We start from the raw sequence: 17,744 nt of genomic DNA, 5'->3' as shown, positions 1-17,744 counted from the left end.
GGAGGTGTGTTTGTCACCATTAACTAGTTCATTTATAGAAATTACTGTAGATTTGTTTACTGTTATTGTCAGTACAGTATGCTGTCTGCTTCATTGGGAAAAGCCAACTGATACCCATTTGGCTATTCAAGTTGCATTATCAAAATAACTCCAATCAGTCGCAGATCCCCCTTCCCCTTTTTTTGAGGGTGGCACAATTACATTACACCGACATTACTGAGGTTGTGTATATGTTAGATCATAATTACCTCCCATGGGTCTTAGTATGAACTTTGTATGCACAGGAATAACCACACTGAAGTAGATCAGAACTGGGATATGAATGACCAATGAATGCAGAAATCATCAGCCAGTTTTAAAGACTGATTTTCTTATGCTGTCTTTGTTTTATATTTTCACTATGCTCAGCTCAATAATACTGTCTAAAGACAAGTAATGCTATAAATTCGAAAGCAGTATGAAAAGTACATCTTTTTTTCTTCTTCCATGAAGATCAATATGAAAGACGTCCTCTTTAAGAAGCAGTGCAACATCTGCAACCACAGTAAAACAGAACTAACTGGAAATTGTTGTGAAAAGCCATTTAAGAGTTGGTACAGCTTGTCCAGGAGACAGAGCATTTTTGAAGCATTTTGATTAGAAAAAAGAATTTATTCCAGTGCTCAGGCAAAAACACAGAATGAAACTTCGGTCAAAAAAATAGCATAGATGTGAAAGTAAATTGCTAATCTCAGGAACTGGGATAAAAAAAAAAATATGAATCTCTGGCCCAGTGTATTTCAGGCTCTTTCTAGGTTAATTGGAAATAAATATGATTTTAAATATAAATACATTTTTCTAAAAGGTTAATCTCCTGAAATTTATTTTCTAACTGAATTTAACAGAGCTTAGTACAATTCTGATTTAAATTAAAAAATAACACAAATGTGGTTGCTGAGAAAACATGACAGGAAGGATCTCTAACATCAGTTAGGCTCACAATTCTTATCTATCTCAGTGTTTTACTTTTTAATGTTCATTCATCAGTTGTACAATGTTTTAAGAATTTGTCTAAAATTTAGAATAAAATTGTTTAAAATTTTGTACACTTTGCAGAAGTAATTTTGTGTCTGCAGAATCTAAATAGAGGATGTACAAAAACTTTTCCATCCATTTGCACTATTGTACTTTTAAAATACATAGCAAAAAAAGAACAAAAGTAAAACTCATTTTCCCTTGAAATATGAATTTCTGTAAAATTTCATGTGAAATGCTTAACTCTTTTCCTGTAAAGGAAATCTAATATTTTGAACATATCAAGAAAAACAACCAAAATTATTAATAATTTGAAACTTGCTTAGACACAAAGAGTAACCTTATTATCTGCTGGGAAAATCATTCAGAAAGGACCAGGCCAGTGATGAAGGTTAATATTAGAATTTGATGACTTGCTGTCATCAAATACTAATACTAGCTTCCATTGTTGATCTGCCCCTTTTGGAATTATTTTCCTTAAGCTTTGCCTTACATTCTTATTGTGAATAAAGGAAAACAGCAAGCAGAACAAAAAAAAAGTCTTTTTAAAGCCAGATTCCAAGCAGCTGAAGTTCGGGGGGGGGGGGGGGGGAGGGCGACAGAATCAGGAGTAAGGCCTCCTTTTAACAACAATATCAATCATAATTCTTGTTTCCCTTCAATCAGGATAGGAAATGTCATCTTACACTTACTAGTAAAATCTTCAAGATTTTGAGAGCATAAATTTTAACTGTAAATTAAATTTTTAATTGTGTTCTTTTTCCTGAATTTGAAACATGATCAGCTAGAGCACGTTCTTAGCAGCTGATCAGTAATTTTATCTTACGTCACTAGGTGGTGCTCTGCTCCACCGTTTAGAATTACAAAACATACTTCAGCCCAGCGTGGAGGCTTATGTTGTGCTTAGCAAATAGTTATAAATGAAGATTTTCATGTTACAATTAGAAAATATATCCAGGAAGCAGGACTCATATCTAATAAGGGGTTTAAACACCCATATCCAAAGTGTAATACTGAAAGCTCTTGCTCATTAATATTTTCTATGGCCAAGGAAAAGTTTAGTTTTACAGCATGGGAAGGTTTTGCAGCTGCATAGTTTAAACAGTTAGTGGAGAGCAGAAAGTTTTAAACTGCCATTTTGTAGAACTGTTTTCAGCTTTACTTGAAATAGGAATAAGTTAAAAAAAATCTAGAAAAAAAGAATACTGGATTCCAGGACTGTTTCCTTTATTAGTAGCCTAGTGACTTAATGACTTGGCTACAGAGGTGTGCACTGGCTTATGCTCTTGCTGTAGTGGGAAGCCTAAATTGGAGCATGTAGTCTCAATCCATTGGCTACTCAGACAACATGCTGATTTTATAATATCCAAGTCTTGTATCCAATCATGGCCACTTTCTGGAGGTATTGGTACGATTTTGGTCTGCTTTCACTTATGTCTTCCCTGCTCTCTGGAGTATGCACTGTTTCGTCTAAAGGCAAAGAATATGTTTAAAATCCTAATACTTCACGCAAGCTGGCAGGAAGTCAGTTTAACCTGCTTGGTATGTTGTGCTAGGGCAGCTGATGGAAGGGAGATTAACATTTACATTTTCAAAACTACCCCTAGCTTTAAGAGCTTTATTTACATGTTGTCCATCTTCACACATATTCATCTGCATCAGCAACAGAAATACTGCAGCACTGAAAACTCATGAACATGTTTCTCTGATTTTGGTTCAAGGGTTTTTTTCACAAAGTTACCCAGAATATATTGAAGAAAACCAGGCACAAACCTCATCTCCCGACTTCAAGCCTCTGCCTTAATCACAATGTTCTTATTATACCTTATGAGTGTGTTGTTTATTCACAGAGAACAAATCTTGGTGAACAAATCCTGATGCTGCCTACATTTCTGGCTCCTCCTTCGTACCAAGAAACTTAGCTGGTTAAAACTGGGGCAAGGATATGGTGTGAGTGAGTAATGCCTTGAATGAGAACATTACAGTTCTTTGCTAGGCTGGTTAAGTCAGATTACTACTCCTATCTGTATCTTCCTCTGGGTCAGACAAGGCAGAAACAATAATTATTTTAATAGCAGGACACAGTAACTGAGAAAGTCAACATAAAAGCAAGCATTTTCTGTCTAATTAGAGGAGGCACAGTAGGGTATAATTTCCATTACTCTCAAATGATCTTCCTTATGTACAGTAGTTTAGCAAGAAGGCAGTGTTCTCCATACGTAGCTATGTTATCTGGAAATCTTGAATTGAAACACCCAGAGATTAACATAATGCCAGTTACGATATTCAAGCTGTCTCATTGAATTAGCTGTTAGTTAGGTTTCCTGTCACTTTCCACTTTAAGACCTCCTTTATGACATTGCCTCACTTGAACCATTCACAGACTAAAATTTCTCATGGCCTGTGTTAAAGATTTGTGGACAATTTCAGCCCAAATTGTTCAATCACTTCTAAGAATGAAATTACAGAAGAAAACATTATAGTATCCATGTTAAATAAATACAATGCCCTTTTTTGGTAGTAGTAAAGAAATTCCTACACAATCATGATTCGAATCAAAAATTTCAAATGCGCAAAGGGAAGCAGTGCTTTCTGCTTCTTATCATATCTGAGATGCTTCACTCACATTTGCTTTGATAAATCACTGTAGGCTCATTCATCTTTCTGGCCTTCATAGCTAAATAGTCTGAAGACTATCTGCATGGTGTATTCCTGAGCCTGCTTAAGATTGTTTGCACTGCCCTGAAACATGCTTCTGACCTGTCACGCACTTTCTCTGTTTTGCTTGCGTCTCAGTGATTGTCCTGATGGTGTCCAGGCACAGTGGAAGGCGCAGAAGGATCCTGCGATGAATGTAGAGAAAGACAAAAGGAGGAGCGGCTATTGCTGGTAAACAGTCTCTTGCAGCTGATAAGGAGTGTTACGCATAACATGATGAATAAGGCAAGCAAGGCCTAGAAACTACCAGCGGAGGATCAAGGGATTCACAAAAGTCAGTATGAGCAAGGATCATTAGAGCATCTAATTTAACGTGGGACATGGTGGGCCATCATGTCTGTGTCCTGTGTAATCTGTGACCTGCCTGTGAAAGCCAGGACTTGCTCAGCAAAGACATTAAAAACAGAACTCTTTAAGAGTTCTTTTAAGAGTTCTTTTACGAGTTCTTTCTCTTTAAGAGAAATGGAGGACTGTGACAGTAGGGGAATGACAGGCAGTGAGAAGAGATGGACAGAGGACTGGCAGAGGAATAGCATGAAGGATTTGAGGGAAGGTTAAGACTGGATGTGAATGAGGCTGAGCCGGGAGAAGATGGCTGAAAAGGAAGACTGGACAAAGAGGGTCACTGAGAGCTAAGGCAGATCGGGATTGGTATAGGGAAGTATACAACTGGCAGGGGAAGAAGGGGTCAGAGGAGAAACATGAAGGCTATGCAGAAGTTTAGCAAGCAATTGTACAAGTCCAGAAGGTGCATAAGGTATTAGAATTGTGGTGAATGAGCAAGATAATCTAGAACTGCTAATACCACTCTCCTATGCAGCTGGAATATTACCTTTCCTCTGCTGTCAGCAAACATCCACAATGCCCACTGACCAAGTGTCTTGTTGCTCTCTGGGCTGACTGGCACCTCAAATCACCCCACCTGGTCTCTGATCAACCTGCTAGTACTGTCGCTTACTCCACTGGATCAGCTGGCAAAAAGGTTTGTGCTATGTATCTAGCGTATCCAGTCCTCTTTATGACTTATGTCATCTTTATAATGTTAGCTTTTCTGATAAAACTATAAAAGAATATGTTTACAGCTGGAAAATTAAGTACTTTGTGTTATCCACATAATCACGAATAAAAATTCACAAAAGACACACGGTATTTATTCTAGTGGTGCTTCACTTCTCAACCCTAAAAGTCACTTGGATTTAACAAGCTAATCAATTAGTAAGCCACTTCCCCATTATTTCCAGCTTCCAGTGAACAACCACCCCACCTTATTATGGGTATTTCCAATGAACTGAGGGACTCTGTTTTTATTACAGAATATTCACTTCTGAGTAGATTCCTCACGGACCTAGAAGAATAGACTATGCAATTCTTACAGCCCCGCTACATAGCTTCAGCTTACTTCTGTTCACAACCAACCCTCCTGTGATTTATCACTCCTATGAATCATTCAGGGAAGAAATATGCCACGAAGTTAATTTGTTTCAGTTTCCTCACAAGCAAGTGGAGATCTGCACAAAGAGCTCTTTCAGCCCTGTCAATACACAAGCTAAAATACAGTCTGACCCTAGGAAAGTATTCTGAACATGTTTGTTGAGCTGAAGCTGATAATAAACTTTAGAACTGACTCATTTCAAGGTCTCGGAGCAGAGCAAGGAGGTCAATGTCTTAGGATTACATTGTACTTTATTTACAAGCTCAGAGAAGAAATAGCAATAGAGCTGCAGCTTTGCAGAATGTCAGAATTACAAGGTACTTACTAAATGTTCTGACTGATAAATGGCATGCATAGCCTAAGAGGAAAGAGCCTGAACTGGAAATACTTCCATTGTTCAGGACTGTTAAAGTCCCTCTCCAGTCCAAAGAGTAGACATGCTGATAGGTCTTAGTGCATCCATCACAGAGAAGCATTTGGATTGCTCTTCACAACACATAACAAAAGCCAGGGAAGGGTATTGTTTGAGTTCAGAGAAACTAAGAAGTGAAAGTGCAGTAATGATTTGGATGTCATTAGCTTCTAAGAGGCTGACTTGCTCTGTAAGTCATATAAACAGAAGCAAGGATGGAGGAAATTCTTGAGAACAGCGAAGGAAACAGGGAAAAACATAAGACAAACCCAAATCAAATAGGCAGCTAGCAAAAGGCATGAAGTGGGACCACGCAGGGTCTATAGAAAAATCTGTGGCCTATATAGTAAGGTCTAGTTCTGAATGAAAAGGATGGAAGTTTTTCATTAACTAGGTGGAGACCAGGGCAGCGTGTTTTTTTAATCTACACTGAGTTAAGTAAGATGCTTACTGAGATGAGCAGAGGGAAATCTTTTGTGCCAGCACAGAATCCTTTATTGATAGTTTAGTTCTTGTAAGGATAATTTATTTTAATGAAGTAGGTTCAGCTATTGAATAATGCCTATGAAAAATAACCATACTGAGTACAAACAGAGAGCTTGGCTTGATGTTAGGGCCTTTGCAGGAACACTGTGTCTGCCCAGCAGGAAGAACTGCTGCTCTCACAGATTTACCCAGAGGATGTCGTTCTTGGGCAGTTTTGTCAGCTCTAATCTTTGACTACAGCAGAAGTGGGATTATGAACTCCAGAAGACAAGTTCTCATGTAAAGTAGGAATTTGTTTACAGTATCTTCTAAGTGGTTTAAGTGCAATTTTATTGTCAATTTTAGTTTTGGTTCTTCTGGCAACTGCTTTTCACTAGAACCCTTAGTGACTACCTAAAACTAATTTCCTGGATTTATTGTGTCTACACATTTATTGTTTTGCATGGAGCTTTAAAAGCATGTAGAATTTTGCTTGTATGGTATAGTTCTCTTTTCAAAACATAAAGCCTTTTACAGTATAGTGAGGCTTATATTTTCCTGTTTTATCTTTCTTATAAATAACAGCATTTATGTAGAGGAGACATTAGATCATGTAGGCCGTTCAAACTTACCAGCCTGATGATCTCTGCCCCACCAATGGGGGGTAATCATGAAGAATCTACTCAAGTTTTTAGGCTTCACGGGGTGGCCTAGTCTGTAATATACTATATATATATATATGAATAATCATTGCTGTAGTGAGGAGCTGCACATCATAGGATATGGCTCTTCATTGTGTAATACTGTGCTTCTACAACATTTCATAAAATTGGATGAGATCCAGAGTTCCACTGCAATAGATGTTAAAAAGACAGACAGACATGCTTTCTGCTTGAAAAAAGAATATTGAACATCCTGCTTGTCCACATGCCAATAGTAGGAGAAAATGTGTCATTCTGTTTGCTCAGTGGCAAAGAACATACAAACTGCTTTAAAAACACTGATGTTTGAACATCAAGTCCAAAAAAGTCTGTAGGTAGTGTGTCAGATAATGGCCCACAATTATTTATCTGACCTATTGCTTATACTACCTCTGGTTTACCTTCATATTCCTATAGAGACACATTTTAATAGTCAACACTTCTCATGAATTATTCCCTCAATCAAAGTTTCACCTTGATTAGTCATGAGAGGAAAATCAAGGGTGAGTGGAATGCAACAGCCAACCTAGCAGCCAGTAGTGGTGCTACAGAGTGTGTGATGGCATGACTTACGTAAACAGTTCATTCATCCTTATTAAAGTTACACTGAATCAGCACCAAGGTCACAGATGAAAAACTCTCTCAGATGAGTAGCTCTAACTCATAGGAGTTATGTAGTCATCTTTGTAGAAACAGTTATTTACAGGATAAAGGTCCAATAATGAAAGTATCTGCTAAGAAATATGGTCCATTTCTGCAAACTCGAAATTAGATGTATTAGAGCTAGAGAAATTATTCCGACAAAGTAAAGCTTACTTTCTGAACTAAGGACTTCTCTATTAAGAATTTGTAGGATCCAGCATTATATGCTACTTTTTCAGAGAAGAGTCCTAAAACCTAAAAAGTTTTTTCCATGACATTTTAATTTTGATCTCTGTTATCCAAAAGGTATCAGATATTGTCATATGTTAAATATCAGACTGCCTCTGTTAACATCTCATCCTTTATGTACACATTAAGCTCCAGTAGTTAGAGCAGCTGGACACTAAAAACAGAAGCCTCACAGCTCCATGTCATTGGCCAACTGTTTCAGGGATCCATCTGTTCTTCAGGTATCACATAAAGTTGCATACAACAATTTAATCAATTCATACTAATGTTTCTGTTGATTGTGTAAAGTAAAAGAAGAAACAGCTCTTCTATTGTAGCAGTAAGACTGGTATTTATTATACTTGTAGTACTGTTACCGAAGTTAATTTTGTTTCATTTCAAGACTAGGTTTAAGAACTACATTCTTCTGAGGCTTCTTTGCCATTAATAGCACTGCTTCTGTAATAATAAGTCATTCACTGTGAATATAATGCTTATTATGGAAGCCTGATGCAGCTTATAAGCAACTTTATTTTATAAAATATATTTATGGTGAGATATGATATCACTTTTGTAGTAGACAAACAAAAATTATACATAAATGCTGCAGTGTTGATTCATTTTCATCATTTGCACATAAACCTAGGAGTGTTATATATCTGTTATGGTTAAGTAACAGAAAAACAATATTCCTAATCCATCACATTGTCAGTAAAGTTATGGGATAGCTACTGTACTTTGTTAATCTTCATGCAACAAAAAAGAGTTATCACTCTACTAGCTGCTCCTGCAAGAACTACATTTTTCCTAGTAACTACATATTGTAACAGTGGAGTAAACTGTTACATAATGTATGATGCAAAAACACTTGATAGAAGGTAAAAATATCTCTTGTGAGTAGCTATTTGAAGAAACAACGTTTTGTTGCAATCATTGCATGTTTAATAATGGAAAGACGTTTTTTGAAAAGAGGATATTGATCTTTTTTCTAGTGACTAAAATTCAAAGTGCTCTGAGTATGGCAGTACAATACAGTTTCCTGTTCACGTAACATGTTTGCGCAATATAAAGTTGCTGATAATGCTAACTATTTAGTAAAGATTATAAAACCCAAAGGATGTGCATATGACTGGGAATTCCCATGATCCTTCCTGTCTACCAGTAAAGGGGATTTATAGTAAAAAGCCAAAACTTCTACCATCTGTGGGTGAATCATGCAAAACCTTCTTCACCCTGTTAACTTGTGACCTTTATGCTTCAAATTTCTGTATTTACATAGGCAAATATGTACTAATCCAGCTTTCTGTCAATACTTGGCTTAGAAAACAGCATGCCATAGCAAACAATGATTTTAAATTTGACTTTATTTTGTGTATATAACTATGCTAGAAGAGTTAGAGTCAACAGGTGATTATAATTTTGCTTTAAATCTGGCTTTTCTTTGAAACCATAGAAATCTGCAGGTGAGCTAGCTGTCTAACTACTATTGCTAAAAGAGAGCCATTTTGCAGCACACCAGGGGTATACCACCAACTTGCACACAGTGTGCCCCCATATTTTTTGGCAGCTTCTTCCATTAATATTGCATTGACTTGCTCCTTCCTGCAGAAAAAAATTGCGTAGGATTGGGATCATATGTAGGGATTTGGCCTCCAGATCGCTTCTTAGTTCTTTTGTGTCTCACTAACTGATGTCAAACAAGTATTTTTACCTCTCCATGCCACAGTCCCACCCCTTGGTAAATAGGGAACAGCTGGGCTCTTCTACTCTCATAGAGCACTCTCAAATCTATGTACAAAAAGCAAACTATCTTTGCCACAATAATTTTGTTCATTATATTAATATGAGTATGGCCTGTTATGGCAGATTGTAAATATAACAAATAGTACAAGGAGAAATATGTATATTACCCATAAGTTATAACACTGATACTACTTATATGACAAGATTGTTGAACCTATAGAAAAAGCAGCCACCGTTCATCACATTTTTCCTATTTTCAACTGATTTGTTAAAAAAAAAAAAAAAAAAAAGGTTGAAATAACACTATCTTGTACCAGGAAAATAGACCTCAAAACCAAATATATTTATTTTAGACAATGTAATCTGAATAAAGACATGTGACACATTTCCCCCAGAAACCAGCTATTTGCAAAGAGGCTTCAACTGTCACATTACTGAGCTGTCACAGATGGACCCTGATTTCCTTGCATTTCTTTTTTGAAAGGCATTAATAACAATAGGAGTTTTGCATTCCAGCTTTACACAGGAAAATGCGGTTTCCATTCTCACTTAGACACAGTCTCAGAGAAGTATATATTGCACTTTTTTCTGTGTGTGCATGTGATCTATATAACCCACGGAACTTGAGTACACATGGTCTGCATTACTTATCACTCTTCTTATAAAGGTATTATGACACAAATGGTGGAGTCCAAAGTAAACAGTCTTTCAGCAGTTGATTAGTAATGTGTGTCATGGATGTAGCCTGTAAAATAATAGCTAGTCAGATCTTAGGGAAGTAGCTACAGGTTTTTTATCCACACTAACAAGCCATACTCTACATTTCTATTCTTATTACTGTGGAGTAGCCTGGAGCCTTGCTTTAAAATGCGTGAAGATACTTATTTTCTAAACATCATAAGCTGCCAGTATGGACAAAGAGTCTTTTTTTTCTTTGTACTAGAGTTTTAAAGCTCTCCTGTTAACATATTTGCAAATGAAGCCACTAGTTGCACGTTTCCCATTGTAGCTTACTTTTCAAGCTTTTCCAAAAACACACAACACTGGTCCTTTAGTATTCTAGAACACATTGGTATTCTGGATGTATTACTATTTTAAGTAACTGAAAGGAGTAGTATTGCTCATGCTCTTGTTTGTTGCAAGTTTTAATTGTTTAGAAATCCTTATGTGTAAATCTCACTTCCTTCCCTCTAGTGATCAGTAAAGTAGCTTTTTACTACTAGCCAACTCTGAGAGTCTTCTTTTTTATGTTAGTTCCTCTTTAGACACACTTGATGTATACTTGATGTATATCAAGGGACAAACAGTGACAGATGTAATACAGAAAATTCACTGGGATATAGAAAACAAAACAACTGATATCTCAAAAGGTCCAAGATCAGAAGCAAAAGTTCCAAGCTTGTGGTGCTTGAGGAGGGTTACAACAGAAAAATTAATCAGAAGAGAGGAGAGAAGATGAGAGGAGATCTGTAGCAATGCATCTCAGGACAACGATCATAAGGTTTGGAGTCATCAAGGAGGAGGCTGGCATTCTAAGCATAGACAGAAGTTTCTCAAACAATCTCTTGCTATCTTTTCTTAAACTGTTCTTTCTTATAATACAGACAGAATGAATTCTGGTCATTTTTCAAGGGTAAAATATAGAAACAGAGCATATCCTGCCTGTCTATTCAGGAAGATTATAGTAATTGTAAAATACAGACATTAGTAATTGTAAAATATTAAACAAAAGAGCTTTAACGTTTGGGTGGAAAACCAAAACCAGACATTCAATATGATTCTCATCTGTCATTGCTCATTGTAGTAAAGGAGCAAACAAAATGTGGAGGAAGTGCGCTAGTTACTATATTTGCTGTCCTTCCTAATGTCTCAAAAATGAATTGCACAGCTGTCACACCTCATGCCTGAAACTCTGCAGGGATGGAATACCTTTGCCAGAGAGTCCCAGTTTTCTAGGGTTTGTGAATATTGATTCTGGGACTTTGTGCAGACCATATAGCAATAGTTGCAGAGGCACTGTCCATCTGTAAATGTAATTACTGTGTGCAACCTTTCCTTGCTAAAAGGAAGCTAATTGGATCATGATTTCTTGGACTGATTCAGTCTTTTCTTCTGTTCATGAAATAGCAATGATGATTTTTTTATGTTGAATTTATTCAACTAATAATTTTTTGACTTTTTTTTTTACTTTTTTGTTATCAGTCCATATTCTAAACCCAATTTTGCTGTTCAACTGTGATTGGCTAAAGAAAAGTATATATTACTGTTAGCTTCTGATGATGAGTCTGAAAATATTTAAAGAACAAATACAGAACAGACAGTTGTTTTATAATACATATTCAGCACTGGTATAATGAACTGCTCAAGTGTTCTTGCAGATGGGTGCAAACATGACTAAGGTAAATTGATATTTTTATATGCTCAGCTTGCTGATAATATAAGCTCAGCTTGCTCAGCTTGCATTATTTTCCCAGGGCTTTGTTTAGTCTAATTATTATGTAAGTAGTAACATGAGTTAGTATGTATTTGTTAGTACACTTCATATAATTAGTAATACTAAGGAGGTAATTGCATGACTTGTCTGTATTTAAAAAGTGACAGCAAAATAATATCAGACCTTGTTAAACAAAAGTACACTAACATATAACTGATGCCTAACCTCTTTTGACTCAGGCCAACCTACATTCCAGCATCTTTTCCATGGGTATGTATGCCTGTTTACCTGTATGCCATGACTACACACTTAATCTGAAAGTACTGCTACTGTGAGAATGCTGTTGGCCATATAGTTTCAAGTTTCCTGAAAACCTAGTGTAGCAAACCAGTTGGAAAGCACAAGTACACATTACATGACTGTGTTCATCTTGCATTATTCTCTAAACCAAAAACGGAAATTGTTATGGCACAACACTGCACATCTTCAGTATGAATATGAACTACTAAAACAGCACTACCAAGGGATGGATAGAGGAGTGGACAATGCAAAACTATCTTTCTGTTCATTGATTCCTAGAAATGAGTGGGCCAAACTTACTGAGAGATGGGCAAATTCATTATTTTGTTTCATTCTTCTGAAAGGAAGCAATATAAATACAGGAAATAGAACATGCAATATATACTTCTTGTGTTTCTAACATACTCCCTTTGTGCTTTGCTTCATCTTTTTCACCTTGCCACATCAAAACTGGGAAGGAAAAAACAGATGGGTAGTGGACAAAAGACAGATGAGTGACAAAGGCTGACTCATCCTATTCACTGCCCGATCAGATTGGACTTGAAATAATCAGTTTAGCTAATGTGGAGTAGCCCAGCTGCTACAGCCCATTGGTTGGACTGAAAATGTCTCTGGAACTGCCAGGCTCGAATTTTTACAAGAGTTACAACTCACTGAAAACAGAATAATAAAAGAGAAGTGGAAAAACATACAGAGTCTATTAAAAAAAAATTGCATGTGCCTGTGCTTCAGGTTGAACTGCTCTAGGCTGGCAGTATTCAGCCTGTGATTCAGGGACACGGCAGGCCTGCAAGACCTTGCAGAAGCTGATTTGCAAAACAATCATTCCCCTCTTCCCCAAAGTATATGCACAGGAGTGTGCACAGTTAGCAGAGCTGTGTCAGTGCTTCCTAGCAAACATAGATGATCCACAGCTCCCACAAACTCCAAAGTCATACTATCTTTTTATCCTTCATATTTTTATTAATATGTTTATAACAGCTAAACTATAATACTATATAGCAATAACATTGTGCTTACCCAAACAAAAAGCACTTTATTGATTATCTTCCCTCCAAGTGCCAAACAAGAGTGGGACGCATGATGGCTGTTTCCTGGCCAAACAGCCACTTTATTAGAAAAGGCTGCAAACACCACTCTAGGCTTAATTGTGTGCTCATTCATGGAATGATGTGGAGCAGTACACAGGCTAGCGTATTCCCTTTTGCAAGGGTTCTTCCAAGACAGAGAAAGAACTCCAGAATACACTGCAGGAATTGACTTTGCCTCTCTGATAAGGAGCATATAAACATTTCTTATGATCCATCTTCCCCAGGCCATAGTACCTTGAAAAAGTAAGGTCCATTCCAAAACCTAGTGACCTTGGATACTCTAGCTTCACTTACTTTCAAATGAGCTGTATAAAGGGAATTTGCCCTGCTACTTGTTCTGCCCCGAGGCTTTAAAAAAAAGCAGGAACAAACCCTGTATCTCAAAGGTAGACATATCTTATGGCTCACTGTCCCTGTCTGTCCCTGGCATAATTTATATTACAGAAATCATAGAGGTAACATTTCTAGTCGGTACAATAGTCCCTTGCTTCTTCACCAAAAATACAGCATTTTCTCTAAAGTTCAGTCAGAACCAGTTTTGACTAGGACAGCTGATCAGGATTTCAATGCTTTCCCAGGTACCTGCTTAACAGCCAACAGATTGTTTTGCCACTCTCCTGAGCCTTATTCCTGGTCTCTAAAATTCCTAAAATAGGACATTTTCTTTCTTATGTTACTCTTTGCCATTATTCTACTATTTACTCTTATTCCCTTGCCAGAATTGTCAGTGATTATATTGCTCCCTTGGACAGTTGTTGACTTATTTAGGAAATAGTGTAAAAATGTCTAAAATAGAATTAGGTTGTAAGATTGTAAATTATGCAGTAAGAAGCTATGCAATAGCATCAAGGTTTTTAAACCCAGTTTGAAATTTATTTACTTAATCATCCCAATGTATTCCCTTTGGGGAACAGCTGCCCATAACAGTTTTCCTTGTTTGTGGCTTAAAAACAAAACAAAGTAAAACCAGATAAACAGAAACAACAGTTGCCGTTAACTACAGTCATACATGCAGAGTCTAGCCCTGTTCAATTTCATGCAAGAGTTTATTTCTCTTGAAAAACTATGACTGCCAGAAATAGTTACTTGATGATGATGATTAGCAGTAAATGCAAAATATTTATATAATAATATATATGTAGCATTTAAAGTCATAACAAAACTAAGTCATTGCCCTGATTAACATAAGCAGACAAACAAAATGGCTTGGACACAGGAGGTGGTGCAATGGAAAAGAAGGAATAACAACAATAAGATGTGGCCTCTTTTCAGACATACAATAATGATGATCACAGTCAATCAATGCCTTGCCACTAGCAGGACATCGTTCTCTGAACACACTTTAAGAGGTTTGAGGAGCCATATGAATGTAATGTTGGTCTTTGAAAAATTGTATTTCTCCAAAGAGGATTAAGAATATGTTTCCAAAATAATGAGACCATATTTATAAGTGAGCCCTGATGGTACTTGGCTCACTGCAGAAACTGCAGAAGAGGCAATGCCAATTTCATCCTCAGCATCAGAGCCGGTGGTATCACTTGCAGGATGAAACTGGTTTCTGATTGCTCCACCAGAGCTTGCAGATTGTGCAAACATTTTCTAATAGGTATACAAGTTACTACTTGGAATAAGGTCATTTTCTTCAGTGAGGCCACACCTTTAGTAGGATTAGTCACATCCACAGACATGGCTCTTTGTAATGTTTGAAGAACAAGTTCCCAAACAGTATATTGCCACAGTATGTTTGCAGATTAATTTAGCTTTTAATAAAAGCAAACAGAAATATCATTTCACATGGGAGCTTGAATAGAGAGCTCTGAATAGGCAAGAAATGTTTGTTTATGCCTTGCAGCTTGAATGTTTGGATCTCATTTGATTGATGAAGTACAGTAGTGTGGAGATAGAGCTAATCTATAGGTATATAAAATTATGGATATTAAAGAGCTCTTTAATATGGTATAAAAGGCATAAAAAGAAATCCTAGCTAGAAACTGAAATTCAGTTGAAATTCAGATGGGAAATAAAACAGAATTTTTCACCAGTGAGTATGATTAATTACTGGAACAAATCACTAAGGGAAACACTGAATTCTTCATTCCTTTAAGAGTTGAGTTAAGACTACAGGCCTTCCTGGAAGGTACATTGGAGCCAAACAGAAATCATGGTTTAGTCATATATACATTTTAAGACACAAAGCAGTATTAACTGGATTAATTCAATAGCCACTGAGTTACAAAAGGTCAGAGCAAAGCACCTGGCACAAAGTCCAGCTGGAGGCTAGTCACTAACAGTGTGCCCCAGTGCTCCCAGTACTGGGAGCCTTTCTGATTAACTTTTTTATAAATGACCTGGATGACAGCACAGAGAGCACCCTCAGCAGTTTTGCAGATGATACAGAACTGGGAGGAATGGCTGATACACCAGATAATTGTGTTGCCATCTAAAGGGACCTTGACAGACTGGAGAAATGGACTGACATAAATTTCTTGAAGTTCAGTAAAGTCCTGCACCACAGGAGGAATAACCATAAGCAACAGTACAGGCTGGAGATAGCCAGCTGTACCTCAAGCTGCAAAACAGCTTGGCAAAGAAGGACCCGGAGGTCTTGGGGGACAACAAGGTGAGCATGAAGCAAAAATGTGCCCTTGTAGCAAAGAAAGGCAACAAAGTCCTGGGCTGCATTAGGCAGAGTGTCTCCGGCAAGTCAATGGAGTGATCCTTCTCCTCTCCTTAGCACTAGTGAGACACAACTGGAGTGCTGTCTCCAGTACGGGGCTACCCAGGACAAGTGAGACAGACGTCCTGCAGTGAGCCCAGCAAAGATGATCAAGGGACTGGAGCATCAGACATGTGAGAAGAGGCTGAAGGAGCTGGGACTATTTAACATGGAGAAGGCTCAGGAGGATCTTCTCCATGTGTATAAATATCTGATGAGAGGTAAGGAAAATGGAGCCAGACTCTTCACCAGATTTTCAGCCCTGTGGAAACATTTCTGCTCCCAGCTCAGTGGAAGCATGCCTTGTCACTGCTGCAGCACATGGTATTCCAGAAGTTGGCTACAGAAGCTATAAGTGAGCCTCAGGAGGTTAGTGCAGAAGCCTGTCATGCTGGGAACCATCTGAGAGACACCATAATTGATATCTTGCACAGCAGTTCATTTCATGCCTATCTGGCAGACCAACATCTGGATTACTTCACCTTGTGAAGTATAAAGCCAATGTTTATCTGAACAGAACAAACCACAGATTAGTGAGATATGGGCAGTATCATCACTGAATTCAAATTTTCAGGCATGCCACCAAGCAGCCATGACATTGCCCAATGGCATTGAACCCAAGGTTTGTGGAGAAGCAGAAGAGAGGAAGCACAGAGACAGAGTCTGAAGGACTGGGATGAGGTGTGGTGCCAGCCAGACTGCAGTACAGAGATTTGGAGCCCCTGGCTGAGGGAGGTGGTAGGATTGGGCAAGGCAGTGCTGAGGAACTGAGGCCCCAGTGCTTTTTCAGAGGCAGAGTACACACAGTGGAGTAAAGCTTAGGGGCTGGAAGGCTGATGGGAACCAGGTTGGGTGAGAAGGCAGCTATCAGGGCAAGACAGGCATGAAGGAGACAGACCTGGGGCAAGGGAGGACCATGAGAATGAACTAAGAGCATAATAAGGAGGTGCAGTTTATGGCACCACTTCAGATGTGGGACAGGCACATATGTGTGGGGCTTGAGGCTGAGGAGGACCATGAGGATGAGCCGGGAGCACAGCAATCCCTGCATGGCTACAGAGATCATGGTCCCCAGCTGCACATCTGAAGTAAGGGCACACAGAGAGGCTCAGAGCTGCAGAAAAGCTACCAGATTAGCCCCAGCAGATGCCACAGCTGGGCAGGAACAGATGTAGGGACCAGGGCGCAATGGGGATGAAGTGTAGCACAGCTGACAGGATAGGAAATGTTAAAATGCTAATCCCTCCTGGAAATACTTGGCAACTAAAACTTGGGTGCTCTATAAAGTGTTTGTGTCAAGTAACAACAACATTTCTGAGGAATCTAAAACTGGCTTTAGTGTGTGACTGAACAAGGCTGGAGGCTGTAGTCTCAGATTACATTTTTCTTTGTGGCAAAGCTGATTAAAAAGGTGAGTGATTAAAAAGGAGTGGAATAATACAGAGTATGATTATTATTATTATTATTATTTTGCTTTTTGTTTTTCTACAGAATGTATCCTTTCTGCAGTTTAAAAAGAAACATGAATGATATACTTCCAGTAGCCAAATAAAACTGACCATCTAAAATCCCAAGAGATGAAAAGTTTTGACTCATATATGAAACTTGCTGAGTAATGTTAACCCTTCAAACAATTCTAACTCTTGCAAATATTTTGCTGTTCTTCAAACCACATCCTCCACAAACAGAAGATCTTACTCCTGCATCTTGCATAATGTCTGCGGCAATCATGCTTTCTATCAGCATGATTGGTACTTAATAAGCATAAAAATATTTTCCAGCTATTTCGCTTGTTATGTCTCTGTATGGTTACACTAAATGTTGTGTCATTTATTGCTATGAATGGAA

Source organism: Rhea pennata, chromosome 8, assembly GCF_028389875.1.
Source record: "Rhea pennata isolate bPtePen1 chromosome 8, bPtePen1.pri, whole genome shotgun sequence".
NCBI lineage: Eukaryota > Metazoa > Chordata > Aves > Rheiformes > Rheidae > Rhea > Rhea pennata.
Note: the sequence above shows the minus strand (reverse complement) of the source record.